This window comes from Pseudophryne corroboree, chromosome 12, assembly GCF_028390025.1.
Source record: "Pseudophryne corroboree isolate aPseCor3 chromosome 12, aPseCor3.hap2, whole genome shotgun sequence".
NCBI classification, from domain to species: domain Eukaryota; kingdom Metazoa; phylum Chordata; class Amphibia; order Anura; family Myobatrachidae; genus Pseudophryne; species Pseudophryne corroboree.
Window position 1 is genome coordinate 14382335 of NC_086455.1, and position 16548 is coordinate 14398882.

Sequence of the window (16548 nt, forward strand, 5' to 3'; positions counted from 1 at the left end):
AGTTTTTCTTTATCCTGTATGATAGTTGCTAAATGTCAGTGTGTTTTTACAGGAACAAATCAGGGTTCTGGAAATGTGTTTATTTGACCAGGTGTACAATACAATTCCACCTTTCTGCATGCCAGGTACGTATTTAATATACATTCTTATGGGACAGTAGTATTTGCAAATAATAAAATGACAGAAATATGATATCAAAAGTAGAGATGAGCGCCTGAAATTTTTCGGGTTTTGTGTTTTGGTTTTGGGTTCGGTTCCGCGGCCGTGTTTTGGGTTCGAACGCGTTTTGTCAAAACCTCACCGAATTTTTTTTGTCGGATTCGGGTGTGTTTTGGATTCGGGTGTTTTTTTCCAAAAACACTAAAAAACAGCTTAAATCATAGAATTTGGGGGTCATTTTGATCCCAAAGTATTATTAACCTCAAAAACCATAATTTACACTCATTTTCAGTCTATTCTGAATACCTCACACCTCACAATATTATTTTTAGTCCTAAAATTTGCACCGAGGTCGCTGTGTGAGTAAGATAAGCGACCCTAGTGGCCGACACAAACACCGGGCCCATCTAGGAGTGGCACTGCAGTGTCACGCAGGATGTCCCTTCCAAAAAACCCTCCCCAAACAGCACATGACGCAAAGAAAAAAAGAGGCGCAATGAGGTAGCTGTGTGAGTAAGATTAGCGACCCTAGTGGCCGACACAAACACCGGGCCCATCTAGGAGTGGCACTGCAGTGTCACGCAGGATGGCCCTTCCAAAAAACCCTCCCCAAACAGCACATGACGCAAAGAAAAAAAGAGGCGCAATGAGGTAGCTGTGTGAGTAAGATTAGCGACCCTAGTGGCCGACACAAACACCGGGCCCATCTAGGAGTGGCACTGCAGTGTCACGCAGGATGGCCCTTCCAAAAAACCCTCCCCAAACAGCACATGACGCAAAGAAAAAAAGAGGCGCAATGAGGTAGCTGACTGTGTGAGTAAGATTAGCGACCCTAGTGGCCGACACAAACACCGGGCCCATCTAGGAGTGGCACTGCAGTGTCACGCAGGATGTCCCTTCCAAAAAACCCTCCCCAAACAGCACATGACGCAAAGAAAAAAAGAGGCGCAATGAGGTAGCTGTGTGAGTAAGATTAGCGACCCTAGTGGCCGACACAAACACCGGGCCCATCTAGGAGTGGCACTGCAGTGTCACGCAGGATGGCCCTTCCAAAAAACCCTCCCCAAACAGCACATGACGCAAAGAAAAAAAGAGGCGCAATGAGGTAGCTGTGTGAGTAAGATTAGCGACCCTAGTGGCCGACACAAACACCGGGCACATCTAGGAGTGGCACTGCAGTGTCACGCAGGATGTCCCTTCCAAAAAACCCTCCCCAAACAGCACATGACGCAAAGAAAAAAAGAGGCGCAATGAGGTAGCTGACTGTGTGAGTAAGATTAGCGACCCTAGTGGCCGACACAAACACCGGGCCCATCTAGGAGTGGCACTGCAGTGTCACGCAGGATGTCCCTTCCAAAAAACCCTCCCCAAACAGCACATGACGCAAAGAAAAAAAGAGGCGCAATGAGGTAGCTGACTGTGTGAGTAAGATTAGCGACCCTAGTGGCCGACACAAACACCGGGCCCATCTAGGAGTGGCACTGCAGTGTCACGCAGGATGTCCCTTCCAAAAAACCCTCCCCAAACAGCACATGACGCAAAGAAAAAAAGAGGCGCAATGAGGTAGCTGACTGTGTGAGTAAGATTAGCGACCCTAGTGGCCGACACAAACACCGGGCCCATCTAGGAGTGGCACTGCAGTGTCACGCAGGATGTCCCTTCCAAAAAACCCTCCCCAATCAGCACATGATGCAAAGAAAAAGAAAAGAAAAAAGAGGTGCAAGATGGAATTGTCCTTGGGCCCTCCCACCCACCCTTATGTTGTATAAACAAAACAGGACATGCACACTTTAACCAACCCATCATTTCAGTGACAGGGTCTGCCACACGACTGTGACTGATATGACGGGTTGGTTTGGACCCCCCCCAAAAAAGAAGCAATTAATCTCTCCTTGCACAAACTGGCTCTACAGAGGCAAGATGTCCACCTCATCTTCACCCTCCGATATATCACCGTGTACATCCCCCTCCTCACAGATTATCAATTCGTCCCCACTGGAATCCACCATCTCAGCTCCCTGTGTACTTTGTGGAGGCAATTGCTGCTGGTCAATGTCTCCGCGGAGGAATTGATTATAATTCATTTTAATGAACATCATCTTCTCCACATTTTCTGGATGTAACCTCGTACGCCGATTGCTGACAAGGTGAGCGGCGGCACTAAACACTCTTTCGGAGTACACACTTGTGGGAGGGCAACTTAGGTAGAATAAAGCCAGTTTGTGCAAGGGCCTCCAAATTGCCTCTTTTTCCTGCCAGTATAAGTACGGACTGTGTGACGTGCCTACTTGGATGCGGTCACTCATATAATCCTCCACCATTCTATCAATGTTGAGAGAATCATATGCAGTGACAGTAGACGACATGTCCGTAATCGTTGTCAGGTCCTTCAGTCCGGACCAGATGTCAGCATCAGCAGTCGCTCCAGACTGCCCTGGATCACCGCCAGCGGGTGGGCTCGGAATTCTGAGCCTTTTCCTCGCACCCCCAGTTGCGGGAGAATGTGAAGGAGGAGATGTTGACAGGTCGCGTTCCGCTTGACTTGACAATTTTGTCACCAGCAGGTCTTTCAACCCCAGCAGACCTGTGTCTGCCGGAAAGAGAGATCCAAGGTAGGCTTTAAATCTAGGATCGAGCACGGTGGCCAAAATGTAGTGCTCTGATTTCAACAGATTGACCACCCGTGAATCCTTGTTAAGCGAATTAAGGGCTGCATCCACAAGTCCCACATGCCTAGCGGAATCGCTCCCTTTTAGCTCCTTCTTCAATGCCTCCAGCTTCTTCTGCAAAAGCCTGATGAGGGGAATGACCTGACTCAGGCTGGCAGTGTCTGAACTGACTTCACGTGTGGCAAGTTCAAAGGGCATCAGAACCTTGCACAACGTTGAAATCATTCTCCACTGCACTTGAGACAGGTGCATTCCACCTACTATATCGTGCTCAATTGTATAGGCTTGAATGGCCTTTTGCTGCTCCTCCAACCTCTGAAGCATATAGAGGGTTGAATTCCACCTCGTTACCACTTCTTGCTTCAGATGATGGCAGGGCAGGTTCAGTAGTTTTTGGTGGTGCTCCAGTCTTCTGTACGTGGTGCCTGTACGCCGAAAGTGTCCCGCAATTTTTCTGGCCACCGACAGCATCTCTTGCACGCCCCTGTCGTTTTTTAAAAAATTCTGCACCACCAAATTCAAGGTATGTGCAAAACATGGGACGTGCTGGAATTTGCCCATATTTAATGCACACACAATATTGCTGGCGTTGTCCGATGCCACAAATCCACAGGAGAGTCCAATTGGGGTAAGCCATTCCGCGATGATCTTCCTCAGTTGCCGTAAGAGGTTTTCAGCTGTGTGCGTATTCTGGAAAGCGGTGATACAAAGCGTAGCCTGCCTAGGAAAGAGTTGGCGTTTGCGAGATGCTGCTACTGGTGCCGCCGCTGCTGTTCTTGCGGCGGGAGTCCATACATCTACCCAGTGGGCTGTCACAGTCATATAGTCCTGACCCTGCCCTGCTCCACTTGTCCACATGTCCGCGGTTAAGTGGACATTGGGTACAACTGCATTTTTTAGGACACTGGTGAGTCTTTTTCTGACGTCCGTGTACATTCTCGGTATCGCCTGCCTAGAGAAGTGGAACCTAGATGGTATTTGGTAACGGGGGCACACTGCCTCAATAAATTGTCTAGTTCCCTGTGAACTAACGGCGGATACCGGACGCACGTCTAACACCAACATAGTTGTCAAGGACTCAGTTATCCGCTTTGCAGTAGGATGACTGCTGTGATATTTCATCTTCCTCGCAAAGGACTGTTAAACAGTCAATTGCTTACTGGAAGTAGTACAAGTGGGCTTACGACTTCCCCTCTGGGATGACCATCGACTCCCAGCGGCAACAACAGCAGCGCCAGCAGCAGTAGGCGTTACACGCAAGGATGCATCGGAGGAATCCCAGGCAGGAGAGGACTCGTCAGAATTGCCAGTGACATGGCCTGCAGGACTATTGGCATTCCTGGGGAAGGAGGAAATTGACACTGAGGGAGTTGGTGGGGTGGTTTGCGTGAGCTTGGTTACAAGAGGAAGGGATTTACTGGTCAGTGGACTGCTTCCGCTGTCGCCCAAAGTTTTTGAACTTGTCACTGACTTATTATGAATGCGCTGCAGGTGACGTATAAGGGAGGATGTTCCGAGGTGGTTAACGTCCTTACCCCTACTTATTACAGCTTGACAAAGGGAACACACGGCTTGACACCTGTTGTCCGCATTTCTGGTGAAATACCTCCACACCGAAGAGCTGATTTTTTTGGTATTTTCACCTGGCATGTCAACGGCCATATTCCTCCCACGGACAACAGGTGTCTCCCCGGGTGCCTGACTTAAACAAACCACCTCACCATCAGAATCCTCCTGGTCAATTTCCTCCCCAGCGCCAGCAACACCCATATCCTCCTCATCCTGGTGTACTTCAACACTGACATCTTCAATCTGACTATCAGGAACTGGACTGCGGGTGCTCCTTCCAGCACTTGCAGGGGGCGTGCAAATGGTGGAAGGCGCATGCTCTTCACGTCCAGTGTTGGGAAGGTCAGGCATCGCAACCGACACAATTGGACTCTCCTTGTGGATTTGGGATTTCAAAGAACGCACAGTTCTTTGCGGTGCTTTTGCCAGCTTGAGTCTTTTCAGTTTTCTAGCGAGAGGCTGAGTGCTTCCATCCTCATGTGAAGCTGAACCACTAGCCATGAACATAGGCCAGGGCCTCAGCCGTTCCTTGCCACTCCGTGTGGTAAATGGCATATTGGCAAGTTTACGCTTCTCCTCCGACAATTTTATTTTAGGTTTTGGAGTCCTTTTTTTACTGATATTTGGTGTTTTGGTTTTGACATGCTCTGTACTATGCCATTGGGCATCGGCCTTGGCAGACGACGTTGCTGGCATTTCATCGTCTCGGCCATGACTAGTGGCAGCAGCTTCAGCACGAGGTGGAAGTGGATCTTGATCTTTCCCTAATTTTGGAACCTCAACATTTTTGTTCTCCATATTTTAATAGGCACAACTAAAAGGCACCTCAGGTAAACAATGGAGATGGATGGATTGGATACTAGTATACAATTATGGACGGGCTGCCGAGTGCCGACACAGAGGTAGCCACAGCCGTGAACTACCGCACTGTACTGTGTCTGCTGCTAATATATAGACTGGTTGATAAAGAGATAGTATACTCGTAACTAGTATGTATGTATAAAGAAAGAAAAAAAACCACGGTTAGGTGGTATATACAATTATGGACGGGCTGCCGAGTGCCGACACAGAGGTAGCCACAGCCGTGAACTACCGCACTGTACTGTGTCTGCTGCTAATATATAGACTGGTTGATAAAGAGATAGTATACTCGTAACTAGTATGTATGTATAAAGAAAGAAAAAAAAACCACGGTTAGGTGGTATATACAATTATGGACGGGCTGCCGAGTGCCGACACAGAGGTAGCCACAGCCGTGAACTACCGCACTGTACTGTGTCTGCTGCTAATATATAGACTGGTTGATAAAGAGATAGTATACTCGTAACTAGTATGTATGTATAAAGAAAGAAAAAAAAACCACGGTTAGGTGGTATATACAATTATGGACGGGCTGCCGAGTGCCGACACAGAGGTAGCCACAGCCGTGAACTACCGCACTGTACTGTGTCTGCTGCTAATATATAGACTGGTTGATAAAGAGATAGTATACTCGTAACTAGTATGTATGTATAAAGAAAGAAAAAAAAACCACGGTTAGGTGGTATATACAATTATGGACGGGCTGCCGAGTGCCGACACAGAGGTAGCCACAGCCGTGAACTACCGCACTGTACTGTGTCTGCTGCTAATATATAGACTGGTTGATAAAGAGATAGTATACTCGTAACTAGTATGTATGTATAAAGAAAGAAAAAAAAACCACGGTTAGGTGGTATATACAATTATGGACGGGCTGCCGAGTGCCGACACAGAGGTAGCCACAGCCGTGAACTACCGCACTGTACTGTGTCTGCTGCTAATATATAGACTGGTTGATAAAGAGATAGTATACTCGTAACTAGTATGTATGTATAAAGAAAGAAAAAAAAACCACGGTTAGGTGGTATATACAATTATGGACGGGCTGCCGAGTGCCGACACAGAGGTAGCCACAGCCGTGAACTACCGCACTGTACTGTGTCTGCTGCTAATATATAGACTGGTTGATAAAGAGATAGTATACTCGTAACTAGTATGTATGTATAAAGAAAGAAAAAAAAACCACGGTTAGGTCACTGGTATATACAATTATGGACGGGCTGCCGAGTGCCGACACAGAGGTAGCCACAGCCGTGAACTACCGCACTGTACTGTGTCTGCTGCTAATATAGACTGGTTGATAAAGAGATAGTATACTACTAATATTATATACTGGTGGTCAGGTCACTGGTCACTAGTCACACTGGCAGTGGCACTCCTGCAGCAAAAGTGTGCACTGTTTAATTTTAATATAATATTATGTACTCCTGGCTCCTGCTATAACCTATAACTGGCACTGCAGTAGTGCTCCCCAGTCTCCCCCACAATTATAAGCTGTGTGAGCTGAGCAGTCAGACAGATATATAATATATATAGATGATGCAGCACACTGGCCTGAGCCTGAGCAGTGCACACAGATATGGTATGTGACTGAGTCACTGTGTGCTGTGTATCGCTTTTTTCAGGCAGAGAACGGATTATAAATAAAAGTGGTGGTCACTGGTCACTATCAGCAAAACTCTGCACTGTACACTACTGAGTACTCCTAATGCTCCCCAAAATTAGTAAATCAAGTGTCTCTCTAATCTATTCTAATTCTAAACGGAGAGGACGCCAGCCACGTCCTCTCCCTATCAATCTCAATGCACGTGTGAAAATGGCGGCGACGCGCGGCTCCTTATATAGAATCCGAGTCTCGCGATAGAATCCGAGCCTCGCGAGAATCCGACAGCGTCATGATGACGTTCGGGCGCGCTCGGGTTAACCGAGCAAGGCGGGAAGATCCGAGTCGCTCGGACCCGTGAAAAAAAACATGAAGTTCTGGCGGGTTCGGATTCAGAGAAACCGAACCCGCTCATCTCTAATCAAAAGGTGTCACAAAAGGGATGTAGAGCCCCATGTTCTCAGAGAAAGTATGCACAGAGGCGACAGCTGAGCAGAAAGCCCTGGAAGGATAATGGGGGTAATGTTTCACCCTTATGATACTCAGATTATCTGGTCTAGCTTTCCAGTTCTGTCCTGTAGAAAGAGTTGGTGGGGAGAAGTCCCCTGTTATCTCTGGGCCAGTCCTGCACATCTGGGTTTAGATAAAGATTCCTGGCTGTATTGGCTTATCAAGATGCTGCCACCTTGCCCCCCTTCTGTGGCACACAGCAGCAGGTTCCCCGGGTTATTAGGTTTTGGGCAGTTTGAGGGAGCTCAGTGCAGATGAAACGGGGATCCATTGGCGAGAACAAAGGGCTATACATTACACTGGGGAGCCTGACCCCCACCCCAATTTAATCCTGTAGCACTCTTGTCTAGGGGCAGTGCACCTTGGGCTGGCTGCCAATTCTGTCACTGTATGGTTATCTGTTAGCCAAGGGAGGTCCATAGTGTCTTTAACCAGCAACTAGCGCAAATTCCCTCCACTGTCTCTAGTTGGCTAGGTGACCTGAGGGTCTATTCATGTAGCAGAGAAGAGCATTGGTCTTCAGAAAACAGGGCTTTTCTCTGCTTTAGGCTATTCACATGGTTATGGCTAAAATCAAGTTGGAGAAAGGACTTCTGACGTCACTAGGGGGAGGAACCACGTCACCAGGTGGAGGAGCCATTGCCGGGTTACGGTGGAGAAAGGTCCTGGCTTCTCCAGCGGCACTTCCACTCAGTGGCTGAATCGCATCACCATACTTTAGTATGAGTGCTATTCATAAAGGAACGGAAAGCTCAGCTTTTTGCTTATCCGTGGAGTTCAGATTCACCATCTCAAGAAGGCGTAATCTGAACTTCTGTGCGGTAACAGCTCAATGCCTCCCTGCTCGGCGCTAGCTCCGCCCCCTGATTTCCCTGCCGTCCTAGCAGCCTCCCGGGTGCTCAGCCAGCAGTGCATGTGCAGATTGGACCCACCAGCTGACTTCACTCTGCGAAGAGGGGGCCACAGCTGAAGACGTCCTCTGGATACCAGATTGCTTCGCCGGAAAGGTGAGTATACATAAATTGCTACTTCCCAAAGCTCTATATCGTATCGAACTGTAAGTAACTATTCATTTTTCATTTTCTACGTGAATAGACCCTTGGTGACCCCTGCGACACTTGATGTATTAGATAAGTATGTTTAACATATGTTTAATGGAAATGCAACCAACGAACTATAAAAAGGCTTTCATAATACAGGTTTTGCGTAAGTTAAATGTATCTTGTGTCACACCTATAGTCATTATCAAAGTAATATTTCAGTAATTGGTATTTATATGATTTATATAGGTTTTTTTACTCAACGGTGGACATTTATGAGAATTGGTGCACATGAGAATTTGCTATCGGTAAGTACGTTTATTTTGCATGTAAACATCATGTCTGTAATGGGCTGGAGGTGTGACTCTGGCCTATGATATACATAATAACATAGTAACATAGTATCTAAGGTTGAAAAAAAGACAATTGTCCATCGAGTTCAACCTATTTGTGGTCTCCTATGCACGATTACTTTGTATAAAATTTTGACCGAAGTTGATGACTGCCGTTACGTTTTATCCCTCTTTTTTATAATAACCATAGTGCGTGACTATGCCCCGTAACCCTGGATATCCTTATCCATTAGGAATTTATCTAATCCATTCTTACAGGTGTTGACTGAGTCGGCCATTACAACTCCCTCAGGCAGGGAATTCCAAACACGTATTGTCCTTACCGTAAAAAAGCCTTTACGCCGTATTGTGCGGAATCTCCTCTCCTCTAACCTGAGCGAGTGTCCACGAGTTATCTGTGTTGATCTAACCAAAAACAGGTCCTGCGCAAGATCTGTATATTATCACTGCCGGGGGCCACACTCCCAGTCTGACAGAGGATGTGGCCCCCGCTGTATACAATGTAAGAATCCAGGGGCTAGACAGCTTCTGAGGGGGATTTCAGAGGAGAAGGTGCCTAAATTATTGTGTCATGTAAAATGGTACATATTTGCATTTTTACCCGTGTTGTGAAGCAGTGTATTATTATTTGGCACACTTTTTGTTCCAGTAAGTTTATTGCTATTTGCTGTGAGAAGCGACTAAGAAATGTTTTATGTGCATTTCAAGATGTGTCCAGCTCATAAACAGTTGCATTTGCACCAGTCGTAGCAGGTGGGTATATTTACACCCCACAATAGTGTCCAGATAATGCCTGGCAGTATTAGCAGATGTTGCATTCTGGGCAACTGGAACCCCCTCCCCATGCACCATGTTTACGTATGAGTTACAGGATTTGTTTTATATTTTCTGTTAAAAATACATCCTGAGTGGGTTAAAGCGTGTGCCCCTTTCCGGCAATAATGCATCAGAGTGAGACGTAATCCTGTCTTTATACCACTTGGGACCTGAGTTCCTTCATCTGTTCTATCTAATTACATTATCAAATATGTTCTTATCGCCTATTTCCATATTACAGGCAGTTGCTTCTGAAAGGACAATGGGGGTCATTCCGAGTTGGTCGCTAGCTGCTATCGTTCACTGCACAGCGATCAGGCAAAAAAAGGCACTTCTGCACATGTGTATGCGGCGCAATGCGCACGCGTGTCGTACTATTACAACGAACGATGCTGGCCTGATTGACAGGAAGAGGGCGTTTCTGGGGGTCAACTGACCGTTTTCAGGGAGTGTTCGAAAAAACGCAGGAGTGGCTGGGCGAACGCAGGGCGTGTTCATGACGTCAAAACAATAACTGAACAGTCTGAAGTGATCGCAAGCGCTGAGTAGGTCTGAAGCTACTCTGAAACTGCACAAAATTCTTTTGTAGCCGCTCTGTGATCCTTTCGTTTGCACTTCTGCTAAGCTAAAATACACTCCCAGTGGGCGGCGGCATAACGTTTGCACTGCTGCAAAAAACTGCTAGCGAGCGAACAACTCGGAATGACCACCAATGTTTGTTTTTTGTGGCACAATAAATGAAGTTACATTCACACCCTCTGGAGTTGGCCCCGTCTGGTAGCTGACCATGCCCCGTCCGTAGGGCCCTGACATTGTATTCTCCCATGTAAATCAGTACAACCCATACAGTTAAATACAACAATTACTACTGAGTTTGTTTTCATGTAAGAAATGTATTTATTATTTATCTGTTTAGGCTAATTATATCATCCTTCCTGTTATTATTACTCTGTTTAGGCTAATTATATCATCCTTTCTGTTATTATTACTCTGTTTAGGCTGATTATATCATCCTTTCTGTTATTATTACTCTGTTTAGGCTGATTATATCATCCTTTCTGTTGTTATTACTCTGTTTAGGCTAATTATATCATCCTTTCTGTTATTATTACTCCACTTTGGGCTAATTATATCATCCTTTCTGCTATTATTACTCTTTATTAAATTCATGAGTTTGCTTTTATGCTCCTATCTTCTTATCTTATATAATAAAAGGATAAGTCTGCTCCTCACCTCTGTTATGTGCGCTGGCGGCCACTAGAGGCCGCCCCACTAACCAAATGATTCCTTATGTGCTGCTGCTGTGAAAGTGATAATGCAGGGAGATGTTACAGCCTGATGCTGACTGTTTCACACTTGCTGCATATGGAGAGAGGGTGCTGGAGAGAGAGTGGGTGCTGGAGGGTGCTGGGGAGAGTGGGTGCTGGGGAGAGTGGGTGTTGGAGAGAGAGAGAGAGAGAGAGTGGGGGTAGGGGTAGGTTTTTAGTGTGGCAGTTGCCATTATAGCAACCTTTCCTACTCAAAATTGACTGGATTATCTACCCTTTTGTTTGATTTCCACTTACTGTAAAATTAATATATAAAAGACTAACGCTGCTCCTCACCTCTGTGGTGCTGCCATGGGAGGGCGCCTGACAAAGCTCTATTTGGGACACAAACACACACCCTATGTACACTGCACCCCCCACCATATACTTGTCCCTATATGCACTGCACGACCAATCCTCTTCCATATTCTGTACCCCCACCATATACTACCCCTATATACACACTGAACAACCATACCCCTCCATATAGTGTCCCCTATATACAGGACACCCCCTCCTCCATATACTGCTCATACCATATTCTGCATACTCTGCACCCCCTTCTCTATATACTGTGCTGCAACCCCAGGTTACTTGTCATCCCGGGACTCTGCAACAAGTAGCGGCAGTGACTAGGAAACAGATGCAGGAACCACCAGACGTCCCGCAGCGCTCAGACTATAGTGATGTTGCACTATATAGACCAGTACTGTCACGTGTTAGCTCACCAGTCCCTGCACAGCTCCCGGGCAGTCTGGGGGTAGAGGACACCAGTCGCCACCAGCAGCTGGCCGGAGGAGTCTGGGCATGGCCTGTGCGGGGGGTGTGGGAGGGGCAAGAACAGGACCCCGCCCCTCTGTCTGCACGCAGCAGATATATAGCAGCTGAGCCGGGTATCTGCCTCCTCACCCGCATCATCTGCAGCCCCAGCACCGACCCCTCCCGGCCACCGCACTGCTCACCCCACACAGGGTTTCACTCCTTGCTGCCAGACTGAATCACCGGTAAGTGGCCACATGTGTACCTGGTGCCTCTGCTCTGAGCGCTGCAGGACCATCTGGTGGTTCCTGCATTGGTTTTCTGGCTACTGCTGAGTCCTGGGATGGCAAGTAACCAGAGTGTTGACTACAAAAATTATTAGAATAATTCAAAGAAGATAATTTTAATATATACAATGTGTGTGTCTCCAGTGGCCACCAGTGGCACCACAGAGGTGAGGAGCAGCGTTATCCATATATATATATATATATATATATATATATATACAGTGCTCGAAGTGGGACGGTATGCAGCGGTATGGCACTTCGAGCACTGACCCAGAAGTTGCTGCGAGTGGCTGTATGGGAGGGGAGTGGATTGCAGCGTACGGCTTGTGGTACAAAGTCACACACTCCGGAGCATTGCACTGCATCTATTCCCGCTTCACCCGTTACTGCCTGTCAGTGCCTGGCGGCAGCACCTCCTTTCCTGCTCCCCGCTGGCTGGCGCTGAAGAGATAATCACTGCCTCTAGGATGCACACAGGTCAGTGCCAGCCACACACACATAGCCTCCCACACACTTCCACCACATCTGTCAGCGCTATTTTGTCTCTTGCACTGCTGTAAAGACCTGGCAACGAGCATTAAACCCCTGGCAACGAGCATTAAACCCCTGGCAACGAGCATTAAACCCCTGGCAACAATACGGAAACCCCTGACAACAAGCATGGAAACCCCTGTCAACAAGCAGGAAACTCCTGGCAACGAGCATTGAAACCCCTGTCAACAAGTGAGAAATTCCTGTCAATGAGCATGGAAACCCCTGGCAACGAGCATGGAAACCCCTGTCAACGAGCATGGAAACCCCTGGTAATGAGCATGGAAACCACTGGTAACGAGCATTAGACCCCTGGCAATGAGCAGGGAACCCAGGGAATGAAACCCCTGGCAACGAGCATGGAAAACCCTGTCAACAAGCAGGAAACCCCTGTCAACGAGCATGGAAACCCCTGTCAACGAGCATGGAAACCCCTGTCAACGAGCATGGAAACCCCTGACAGCGAGCATGTGGAAACCCCTGGTAATGAGCATTAGACCCCTGACAATGAGCAGGGAACCCAGGGAATGAAAGCTCTGGCAACGACCATGGAAACCCCTGTCAACAAGCAGGAAATTCCTATCAACGAGCATGGAAATCCCTGTCAATGAGCATGGAAACCCCTGTCAACGAGCATGTAAACCCCTGACAACGAGCATGGAAACCCCTGTCAACGAGCATGGAAACCCCTGTCAGCGAGCATGTGGAAACCCCTGGTAATGAGCATTAGACCCCTGACAATGAGCAGGGAACCCAGGAAATGAAAGCCCTGGCAACGACCATGGAAACCCCTGTCAACGAGCATGGAAACCCCTGTCAACGAGCATGTAAACCCCTGACAACAAGCATGGAAACCCCTGGCAGCGAGCATGAAAACCCCTGTCAACAAGCAGGGAAATCCTATCAACGAGCATGGAAACCCCTGTCAATGAGCATGGAAACCCCTGACAACAAGCATGGAAACCCCTGATAACAAGCATGGAAACCCCTGTCAACAAGCAGGAAACTCCTGGCAATGAGCATGGAAACCCCTGACAACAAGCATGGAAACCTCTGTTAACAAGCAGGAAATTCCTGGCAACGAGCATGTAAACCCCTGACAACAAGCATGGAAACCCCTGGCAGCGAGCATGGAAACCCCTGTCAACGAGCATGTAAACCCCTGACAACAAGCATGGAAACCCCTGACAACAAGCAGGAAACTCCTGGCAATGAGCATGGAAACCCCTGTCAACAAGTAGGAAATTCCTGGCAACGAGCATGGAAACCCCTGACAACAAGCATGTAAACCCCTGTCAACAAGCATTGTAACCCCTGACAACAAGCATGTAAACCCCTGTCAACGAGCATGGAAACCCCTGGCAATGATCAGGGAACCCAGGGAATGAAACCATTGGCAATGAGCATGAGACCCCTGGCAATGAGCATAAGACCCTGGCAATGAGCAGGTAATTTAAAAATAATTAGTGGCCTTACTGTAGGCATAATTTGTAAGGTACATTATTGTGTGTGGAGCATAAACTTGTGTCAGGAGCATAACTGTATGTGTAATGAACATTACAGTGTATGGAATCATGTGTAATGGGCATTACAGTGTGTGGCATAATGTGTAATGGGCATTACGGTGTGTGTAATGTGCAATGAGCATTACGGTGTGTGGCATAATGTGTAATGGGCATTACAGTGTGTGGCATAATGTGTAATGGGCATTACGGTGTGTGTAATAATGTGTAATGGGCATTACAGTGTGTGGCATAATGTGGAATAGGCATTATGGTGAGTGAAATAATGTGTATATATATATATATATATATATATATATATATATATATAATATATGTATATAAATATATATATACATGTAGTCATTTTGGACTTCAGGAGCCTGCATGTTGCACGTGCCAAGTGTCTGGTTTTTCCTTTATTGCTCCTCTCCCTGATGTCATATTGAGATCATATATACCTCAGTTTATTTCTAGTTGACTAAGCTATACAATACTGAAAACGCCATCCAAATTCATCAATCAGTTTTTGCGTGATGCCACAATGAACACACAAACAGACAAAAGTTCTGATTTATTTTTTGTCTCCATAGTTCATAAACAGTCCCTAGAAGTATATTTCTCAAAAAAAATTCTATGTACAGAAACAATCCCTACCGGTTTTTAACATTTATTTATTTATTTATGTATTTATGTATTTAATTATTTTTAATTTACCTCCTCTTTCAGGTATATGTCAAAATACTAATGGCCCTAAAAGAATCAGAAGAAGGCAAATTGACATTCTGTTTAGGTATAATTACTACTTAAACCTGTTCGATTTCCCATCTTTGAAGTAATTCATAAAAAGGAATATTTATAACAAAGTGTAATTTCATCTTTGATGTATGTGACATTTACGAGTTGAGTGCCTGGGCTTTGGTGTCAGGCAGCATAAAAGAGGACGTACAGATATGGCAATGTGTTACATACAGAGTTGTACATTAAACTGAGCAATTAGGTCATAATGGTTGAGTAGCGTACAGAAGCACTTTCTGTGATGTCCATTTAGATGTATACATTGCATCTCGTTGCAAGAGCCGACTTGATCACTTTGGTGGATTATGCAAATAGAAAACACTGAGGATCTGGTGCCGAGTTGGACGAAAATGGGGCGTATTTGCTACCATATTGCGCGCTTGAAAGTAAACCTGTCTGCTCTACCATGCGCAGAGCTGTACGTGTTTTGTGGTGCACCCTTCCCACTATATGTGCGCTCGGTTTGCTTCTTGTTGTCATCATCAGGTTCTACGTGAACCTACCCTACACTAAGTGCAAAAGATGGCTGGAAATGGGTGTATTTACGCTTACACCATATTCCGCATAGCCCACAGTTCCGTCAACACACCCTCACTGTACTTTGCACCCTTGTTCATAAGTGGAGGTGCAGTTGAAAAGCAAGCGGTTCTGCATCGTCCATACTTGCGTAAATGTCTGCACGTGCGCAGAGTGAAAACACGCCACAAACAGGAATGCGTTCGTCTCTGCAGCAGCGCACTGAGAATTTGCGCAACAATATAAATATGGTTAGCAGTCTCTGGTCCATGTCTTCTCTATTTAGTGTTTGAGCATCTCCAGTCTAAGCCTGGAGAACCGTATGAGGCACCAAGGGGTTGAGTATCTTCCAGGCCACGGTTGTGACCAGGAATAGTCAACCTACTTGGAGAAGCAGTCTGGGGTGAGATTCCATTGGATATTGTGCATCACTAGGAGCTGCATTGGTTTTACCTGGGCCTGGTGCCTCTGCTCTGAGGGCCAAATGCAGACCAGCCATGGACACCACACAACACTGGAGACAAATGAAAATCATTGCATTTTCATCCTGCAGGAGATTGCAGTCTGTGTGTGGTTGCTCCTGGTGTATCCTATCTTAAATCACTCTCGTCAGAGAACTGAATTAGCCTGTGTGACACCCTGTTGTATTGAATACCATCACTTTCTCTTTTTTGTTTTTAATCTATTTGATTCATCTAAACAGATACAAATCATTTGATAATCACAAGACAAACAACACACTGCACCACATTTTAATTAGAATAATTTTATTAAGCAGGTAGCGCCAATTAGGATATCTAGTATACCTTTGTTTCCAAGCACTGTATGGGTCCCATAAGTTGTTTCTAAGGGCAGGTGGTTCAATCACCAGCAATTGTTTTTGGTTCTTCATAGTTAGATAATTTCTAAGCTGTATTTGCCACTGTACTCCCCTACTACTCCTCCTTTCTCTTTTGTTTTTAGCAAATGCATTTAATCTATATTTTTATGGCAATTACTCTCTTTTTCTTTTATTTATGATTAGTTGGTCATGGGCCGGTAGGGAGTTTAAAAAACTGACCAGTAGCAGCCAGCTTCTGGGTCATGTGATCTCCTTTGATTGTGCAACGTGGGCAGGTCACATGACACAACCAATCAGAGGAGGTGTATTCTGCATCATGTGCTCTCCTTTCTCCCTCTACCAGAGCCATATTATCCATAAGGATGACTAGGCTGAAGCCTAGGGGCCCTGCAGGTTCTAGGGGCCCATTCATTCTCTTTGCTGAGGT

General features: G+C 46.3%; 1 long non-coding RNA gene across 1 annotated transcript; it reads left to right on the forward strand.

Annotated features, from left to right (window-relative positions):
- Positions 1-49: 49 nt before the first annotated feature.
- LOC134980364 (uncharacterized) lies at positions 50-14754 on the forward strand. The gene is made up of 3 exons (XR_010190381.1): positions 50-125; positions 8661-8719; positions 14696-14754. It is a non-coding gene; the product is annotated as an uncharacterized LOC134980364 (long non-coding RNA).
- The last annotated feature ends 1794 nt before the right edge of the window (positions 14755-16548 follow it).